General features: G+C 36.8%; 1 pseudogene; it reads right to left on the reverse strand.

Moving 5' to 3' along the window:
- Positions 1-2,465: 2,465 nt before the first annotated feature.
- Positions 2,466-9,343, reverse strand: part of LOC102239911 — a 21,775-nt pseudogene continuing 14,897 nt past the window's right edge.

Consider the following 9,343-nt stretch of genomic DNA (forward strand, 5'->3'; position numbering starts at 1 on the left):
TGTGTGTGTGTGTGAGTGTGTGTGTGTGTGTGTATTTTGCAATGGAAATTGCACTGAAAAAAACTATCAGAAGATCTGAAATGGCTTGTCTCATTAATATCAACATAGCTATGTCTATCTTATCTTAACACTCTCGTCCTCAGTTTTCTTACCTATACAGTGGGAGGATTTCAAATTTCTAAGACTTTATGATTTTAGTGTGTGTTTCCCCATGTAGTTTCTTCCATTCTTCCAATTGTTGACTCATAAGCTTCATTAAAAGTTTATTTAATTTTACCCATTAAAGTTTCAAGTGCTTTAAGGTAGTCTACTATTGTTAGTTTGTTATTCTTTCAGAAACTCAGTAATTAAAAGAAGTAATATTGCTAAGTTGAACTGAGACTGGGTTTGATAGCTTGATTTTGACTACAGCATCTATAGATATGTCACATAAAAGGAAAATTAGAATTTAAATTATTATGTAAATATTCAGTCCACATGATGATAAACATTTAGGTGTTTTGAGAAGTCTATATAATATGATATGTTAACTAAAACCTTTACTTTAACTAGTAAACGTGGCAATGATGAGAAGTTTGATCATTGGTGCCTTCTTTAAAATCCTGATATGTTTTTATGAAGTTTTTTGGGATGGCTAGGTGACCTGGGAAGGAAACAGAAACCTGCTTGCTTTGGGGAAGATGGAAAGCTAAACATAGTTTCATTATTCTATTGACTAATCACCAGGAAAAAAAAATCCCAAGATCCTTTAATAGTCCACCTGGTGTGGCTCAGTGGTTGAGTGTAGACCTTTGAACCAAGAGATCACAGTTCCATTACTGGTCTGGGCACATAACCGGGTTGCAGGCTCACTCCCCAGTGCGGGGCATGCATGAGGCAGCAGATCAGTGATTCTCTCTGATTGTTGATGTTTTATCTCTCTATTCCTCTCCCTTACTCTCTGAAATCAATAAAAATATATATATATTTTTAAAAATAAAAGATCCTTTAACACTGAAATTTTGAAGGATAGTTTGTTATACATATGAAGGCTGTAACTACCAAGAAGTCACCTGTAGCTGGCGCCATGCTTCCCATTCCACCACAGTATTCCAGCGCTTTCTCGCTACGTTTTGAAATACCTTCAGGGATTTTGAAATGCATTGCTTGCGTAGTTCCTTGAGGCTCCATCACTGCTAGAAATAAAGTTATGAAACCTAGCTGTGCACTTCCCGTTAGTTAGTTCTTTACCTCGTCTAACAGAAGTCGTGTGGGTGTCTGATGCAGAATGCCTATAGATTTTACTCACAAATTACATATCCAGATAATTCCCCTGCAAGCAGGAAATAATGATTAATCAGAAGAGTAAAAGGCGATGCTGGATGTTTAAAAGGAATCTTCTATGGGGGGCTGTGAGTATTGTTTTTTGCAATTTTCGTTTCTGCAATCTCTCCGGTTACCATTTGAAACTTTTGAGTCTACAAAATATATGATGAGCGGGTGAAGGAACTGGTATTTGCCTTTTTGTTTACTACTAAATGATAGGTAATTTGTATCATTATTGAAAAATTACTATGGCTCTTGTTTTGAGTGGTTTTATGTTGTGATTTTAGCCCAAAGCTGTTCTTTTTCTTAGTTTTATGGTTCATGTACACTCCCTGTGGATTCCTTGCACAGCATTGTTCCCTGACAGTAGAGAGAGTGAGCTGTGCTTTAAGTGCAGTTACTGTTAACCTTTCTTACGTGAGACTTTTTATTACAACTCTCCTCCTATTTATTATTTCTATTTCGTGTTTCTGTGGCTGATGTACAAGAGCTCTACTTCAGCCAGTTTTTTAGAACTTGTTATTCTCTCAATCGCCAATTATTTGGGAATGAAATCCCCTCTACTTCTAAAACATTAGCAAGGTACATTGGTAATACACAAGTGAGGATTTCTTGAAATTAAAATATGAAGTCTAGTTGACTTTACTAGATCTTTTTGTCATTATGCCTTTAATGTCCTCGTGGTCTTTTATACATACTGAAAAACCATGTTAGGTGAATGTCTTTGTTCAGAAAAACATTTTTAAACAAATTTTTGTTGGGCAGTAAAGAGAAAGAAACTAAACATCCAGTATGACTATTGGTGACGTCTTGATGTGTTTTATCTTTGTATCTGTTTGTTTTGAAAGTTGTGGTTATATTGTACATGGATTTTTTTTTTTAAAGAAATTATGCTTTCCTTCTCCCACATAACATTAAATTATTTTATTTTACTAAACATTTAATAAATGTGTGATATTCAAAGTAGTACTTTATTTTAGTTAGCATGTCCTCTATTGTTAGACATTTAAAATTTTCAAGATTTTAGATTATAAATAACTGTGAGAACACCACTATTTTCTTTATTTTTTTAATGGATAGTTAAATAAAGTTTAATATATTCATATCTTTTACACATTTGTAAAAAATAACTTGTTCTAATTTATGAAAGAAATTTAATAGGCAGTAAAATATTATTCTCTGTGAAGGTAAGAGGACAAATGTGTGAACATTTTTTAGAGCTTGTTTTTCATGGCTGTTGACCTTCTGGTCTTTTTACAGCCATTGCAGACTTCTGCACGATACCTATGTCCGTCGCCCACAAATGGCTCCACATTTGTATTGTCTAGCTTTAGACAGCTCATGTGAATGTAATATGAATATGCCACATCTGTAGTCTCATCAAAGTTGTTGCCCCTAATGTAGGTATTGGAGACTGTGGGATTTGTTTTCATTGATTGTGAACGTGCAACAAGTCCTTCTCCCTCTATGTTGCTGCTGACTATCGACAACACTTTAAGACTCCTGTTGTGTGAAGCCAGAGTTTCACCTGAGATTCTTTGCCCCTGCATTTTCTATTCTGTTAAAAGAAAGATCCTTTGCTGCCAGGGTAGTGTTCCTTTTCAGTACATCAGCAGAAGTCCCCATCCCATCACGAGTTATTTTATTACAGCTGACATCAAGGTAGTGCAGGCTTTTGTTCAGGTGCAGCGTATAACTGTTTCACACCACAGTTTTTCATGCTTTACTCCCGTAGTTCAACAAGCCAGTGATTTTCTTTTCACATGTGGCCTACATGAACTGTGGACGCTTCCTGTTTTACCACACAGTGTAGGTCGGTTTAGGTTTATTCCTGTAACTGATTGGTTTTGTGTTAGGGCTATAGCCAGTGTTGATCACACTTTGTTTTATTTTTTTTTAATTTTAAATTAAATCTTTATTGTTGAATGTATTACACCCGTTCCCCTTCCTGCCCTCTCCCATTGATCCCTTCTAGCTTGCCCCACCCCAGGCCTTCACCACCCTATTGTTTGTGTTCCTGGTGCTTATCACACTTTGCATTCCCAGATCAGTCACCCAGATCTAAATCTCTAAGGATGAATCAATTTGTAGCAATGCAGCAAAGAATTTTCCACCTTTATTTTCAATCTCGTGTCCATGATTCTTAGGCATTTCAGAGTTTTAGTCTTATGTAGAGCTTTAGCAATCAGTTCTCCTTTGGGCCCAATATTATTAAACATAAAGGTTAAATAAATGAGATTGTATTGTTTCTGACAGAGTTTTGCAGCATCGTATGCACTAACATCCCTTACAAGGTGAAAGCTAACATCCAAACCATTAATATATGGATTCTTCTCTAAAATTCTGGAAAGAACCCAAAAATCTTCATCTGTTACTGTTTCTAGTGGCATTGAGTGATTGCTACCAGCAGTGTGTAATGTGATTCCTCCCAATCCCTTTTCAGTTTCTTCCTCCACTGCTTGGAGTCTATGCAATATAAAAGGATTAATTTTCTGGGACTCTTCCATACATAGGTTATTATAATATTCCTGGAGGACACTGCCAGTAGGTTCTGGAGCTTCGCTATGGATGGCCTGGGCTCAGGCCGGACGAAGAGTAGGGCTTGGAGTAGGGGCCAGAATGGGGGGCAGGACCTGCTCCTCTGACCCTGTGGGCTGCAGCGGCAGCCTTGCCAAGAAGCATCACCATTTTTAAAACCTATCTCGCCTTGGGGGGAAAAAATTCCATTGTAATTTATTCTTGGTTTAAGAGACTAATAGCCTAACCCTAGGATTTTAAGGACAACCACTGAATTAGGATTTTAAGCAAACCTGTTGGGTGCCATGTTTGTTTAAACTTATCTCATTTTTTAAAAAAACTTTTACTTCTATGTGGCAGATACCTATATACTAGCTTTTGAAAATGTGAATTACATTGCTTTCTTCATAGACACAAACTGGAACTGGATTTTTGTAAATAGATCATTGAGGAACATTGTAAGAGGACTTCCCTAACCAAGGCAGGTTCTTCTATGCCAAAAGCCTCATGTGAATGGAAAAGTATATCCATGCATACAAGGTAAATCCAGCGTGGGCTCTGCAAACACTGGTGCCTGAAAAAAAAAAATTCACAAGGCTTTGGCCAAAGTTTTCCTTTTGTCACTAGGTTAGAAATGGCCTGAGATTCTCCCAATAATTCAGTCACAGGGAAAAGGAAAAGCTTGTTGTTGGTTCCTCATTCCCATCTTATAGAGCACCTGCATACAGACTTGCACCCTCCTGGAGTGCTGACCTTTCTGGTGGAATGAATGGGACTGAGGGTAGAGTACTTTGAGTTATCGCTTCTAAAGGCATGAAGATCAATTTTCATGGGGGAGGAATCGCTAGGGAAACCAAAATATGGAAGTTCAGAGCCTCATTCTTCAGTTATTATTTTGGGTCATAAAATCTGATTTCAAGATGTCAGGGTATTTATTTTTTTCTTTGCCCTGCCTCTCTCCTCCCCTTGCTAGTTTAGATGGTAATACAACTTAATATCCTGACTTTTCTTTGTCAAACAAGTAAAATTTTATTGAAAATGTGTTACACTTAGAAATAATCATTTCCCTTAATTTTCATTGTAACTTTAAAATTTAGGATCTGGTTCTAAATATATTACATTACCATCACCATTAAAAAGAAGTCGAAGTGAGATTTATTACGGGACCTATATCTTTTATTCTCTAATGACAAATATGAATAGATGTATGTATAAGACTAAAGGAGACACAGACTTAGGCTGAAAACTGCAGTGTGTTTTGTTGTTGTTGTTGTTGCCCCCATTTTCTTGCTTTTGTATTTCGGGCATCCCACTCTGCATATGCTGCTCTCCAGAGCGTGTATACAGTGCACATAGTGTTCTGAGGATTGACTTTGTAACTGAACCAATTGGACTCCCGTCCAGCAGTTACACACATTTTGGCATTTCTCCTGCCCATTTGTTTAATCTTTCCAGTTCATTTGATCTTCTGGCATGAGAGCTGACAGCTGCAGTTGCATATGGGGTTCATAAAGTAGCTGAAGAAGAAAAGGCCATGACCCAGTTCTTGTATAGTTTCATTTCACTGATGCCTTAGTTGGCAACTCAGGCATACTACAGATTTATTTTACAGGAGGAGAGTTTATGTATAAAAGGGGTTGATCATTGATCCTAAGTGGTGTAAGTTATATTTCCTAAATTTGATAGGAATTTTTGAGTACCTGTTAGTCACAGGGCTTTGTGTTATATGGACATTATATCTAATCCTTAGGATAATATTGTAAGAGAGGTGATATGACCCTCTTTTTCAGATGGAGAAAGCTGACTCAATGAGGGTAAACACTCATAGCTACATATTTAGTATTATAATGTAAATAGTACAACTGGAATTAAATTCAAGATCATCTGTTGTCAGAGCTTTGGACTATCCATCATACACTGTAGCAATAATGTGTGTGTGTGTGTGTGTGTGTGTGTAGTATTTGATTTCTATTTTTCTGTTGATGGACATTGACTATTATGATGAAAGGTGCTATGAACATTATTTTACATGTCTTTTGGTGGAATTATTGGGCCACAGAGTATAGATATGTTCAGTTTTAGGAGATGTTGCCTAAAAGTTTTCCATAATGGTTCTGGTGTGTGAATATTCCAGTTGTCCCACTTCCTTGTAAGTACTTTCTGTTGGTTTTTAAAACTTTTAGCGATGTGGTATCATTTTGTGATTTTCATTGGCACATCTCTGGTAATTAATGATTTTATCAGAGATCTTCTTTTGTAAGTGCCCAACCAAGACTTCTGCTCATTATTAAAAAATAAAACAAAAAAAAACTGGATTGTCTTTAGATATTCTGGGGATCAAATTTTGAATTACAACTATTTTAGCTGCACTATCTGATGTGTTCTATATGTACTCAATAAACCTGATGTAGTTTACCACAGAGGGGACCACCACCCCCCCCCTCATTTTTTTGTTTCATTGGTTCTTCTCAATAACCAACCTGATTTTTAAGTAAGCTCTAAGAAAGGATTCCACGAAAGACTTTTGGTTCTCCTCCTGTAAACTAATGGAATAATGTATACTGGAATGCTTTCCTGCCATAAAAAGCCTCAAAACTGTAAAACAGGAACAATATATACAGCAACACTGTATATATAAACCTTATATGCTTGAGGGACAAAGTGAATTAAAAAACAACAACACCCTGAATAAATAGAAATTTGAATAGCTTAGAAACGTTGAGTTTGCAATTAAAAATCTTCTAACAAAAAATGCCAAGATGCTACTGGCCCAGGAACCACACACCCTTAGGCCCTGAGGTCCATGAGTGCAAGGATCTTTTGATGATCCACGTGTGACATAACATTCTTGGTAAATGTTAAATAGAATTAAATTGATTGAATGACATGGAACTATGTAGAGAATTTCCCTTCTCTTGAGAAATTGAACAATTTTTTTTTTTTTACCTTCTTTCTTTGGTAAGGAATCTTTAATCTTTTCTCTGATTCATTTCAGAAAACGTATGGACCCTATTGAAATGAGAATGCTTTAACTTCTTGTAGGTGTGAAATGATACTTGCATGGTTAGCACTACCTCAGGATTTCCTTGGTGACCATCTAAGTCATGTTGGGTATGAGTGTGGGCTATATTGCTCCCGGGCATACTGCTTTAACCTAACATCCTAACTGCTGCTAGTGTCTTACATGAGTTAACCAGAAGTAACACCAGTCCTCTTTCTACCTATAGTAATTTGTTTTTTGTGTGTGTGTTTTGGAGGGGAAGGCAATGTGTGTGTGTTTCCTTACATTACAATTTTGTTGAACACTCTGTTGTCCATTTTATTTATTTTCGGTCTGCCTTTAAAAAAACTCAATAAACCTGATGTAGTTTACCACAGAGGGGACCACCACCCCCCCCCTCATTTTTTTGTTTCATTGGTTCTTCTCAATAACCAACCTGATTTTTAAGTAAGCTCTAAGAAAGGATTCCACGAAAGACTTTTGGTTCTCCTCCTGTAAAATAATGGAATAATGTATACTGGAATGCTTTCCTGCCATAAAAAACCTCAAAACTGTAAAACAGGAACAATATATACAGCAACACTGTATATATAAACCTTATATGCTTGAGGGACAAAGTGAATTAAAAAACAACAACACCCTGAATAAATAGAAATTTGAATAGCTTAAAAACATTGAGTTTGCAATTAAAAATCTTCTAACAAAAAATGCCAAGATGCTACTGGCCCAGGGACCACACACCCTTAGGCCCTGAGGTCCACGAGTGCAAGGAATAACCTTCACGGCTCTTTTGATGATCCACGTGTGACATAACATTCTTGGTAAATGTTAAATAGAATTAAATTGATTGAATGACATGGAACTATGTAGAGAATTTCCCTTCTCTTGAGAAATTGAACAATTTTTTTTTTTTTACCTTCTTTCTTTGGTAAGGAATCTTTAATCTTTTCTCTGATTCATTTCAGAAAACGTATGGACCCTATTGAAATGAGAATGCTTTAACTTCTTGTAGGTGTGAAATGATACTTGCATGGTTACCACTACCTCAGGATTTCCTTGGTGACCATCTAAGTCATGTTGGGTATGAGTGTGGGCTATATTGCTCCCGGGCATACTGCTTTAACCTAACATCCTAACTGCTGCTAGTGTCTTACATGAGTTAACCAGAAGTAACACCAGTCCTCTTTCTGCCTATGGTAATTTGTTTTTGTGTGTGTGTGTGTTTTGGAGGGGAAGGCAATGTGTGTGTGTTTCCTTACATTACAGTTTTGTCGAACACTCTGTTGTCCATTTTATTTATTTTCGGTCTGCCTTTAAAAAAATATCTTTATTGTTGAAAGTATTACATATGTCCCCTTTTTCCCCCCATTGACCTTTCTAACCCACCTCGACCCCGCGCCCTAGGCTTTCACCACCCTATTGTCTATGTCCATGGGTTATGCTTATATGCATACCAGTTCTTTGCTTGATCTCTTCCTCCCTCACCCCTCACCTTTCCCTCTGAGATTCCACAGTCTGTTCAATGCTTCTATGTCTCTGGATCTATTTTGTTCATCAGTTTATATTGTTCATTAGATTCCACATATGAGTGACGTTATTTGATACTTGTCTTTTGCTGATGGCTTATTTCACTTAGTATAATACTCCAGGTCCCTCCATACTGTCTCAAAGGGTAAGAGATCCTTTTTTTGTTGTTGTTGTTTTTTACTGCTGCATAGTATTCCATGGTGTAAATGTACCAAGGCTTTTTTTTTTTATCCACTCATCTACTGATGGACACCTGGGCTGTTTTCCAGACCTGAGCTATTACAAATTGTGCTGTTATGAACATAGGGGTGCATACATTCTTTCTGATTGGTGTTTCGGGTTTCTAAAGAATACATTCCTAGAAATGGGATCACTGGGTCAAATGCAGTTCCATATTTAATTTTTTGAGGAAACTCCATATTGTTTTCCATAATGTCTGCACAAGTCTGCATTCTCACCAACAGTATACTAGGGTTCCCTTTTCTCCACATCCTCGTCAGCACTTTCCAGTTGTTGATTTGTTGATGGTAGCCATTCTGACAGGTGTGAGGTGATAGTTCATTGTCATTTTAATTTACATCTCTCTGATGATCAGTGACTCTGAGCATTTTTTTCATATGTCTCTTGGCCATCTGTATGTCTGCTTTGGAGAAGTGTCTATTTAGGTCCTTTGCCCATTTTTAAATTGTATTGTTAATCTTCCTTTTGTTAAGTTGTATGAGTTCTTTTTCTATTTTGGATATTAAACCTTTATCAGCTGTATCATTGCCAAATATGTTCTCCCATACGGTGAGCTCTTTTCATTTTGTTGGTTTTCTTTTGCTAGGCAGAAGCTTTTTGTTTTCTCCTTAGTTTCCTTTGCCCTCAGAGATGTATCTGTAAACATATTGCTATGAGAGATGTCTGAGATTTTGCTGCCTATGGTTTCATCTAGGATTTTTATGGTTTCATGACTGTATTGCTGTTGATCTCTCCCTTAAAGTCCTCTAAAAG

This window comes from Myotis brandtii, unplaced genomic scaffold (genome assembly GCF_000412655.1).
Source record: "Myotis brandtii unplaced genomic scaffold, ASM41265v1 scaffold209, whole genome shotgun sequence".
NCBI classification, from domain to species: Eukaryota; Metazoa; Chordata; class Mammalia; order Chiroptera; family Vespertilionidae; genus Myotis; species Myotis brandtii.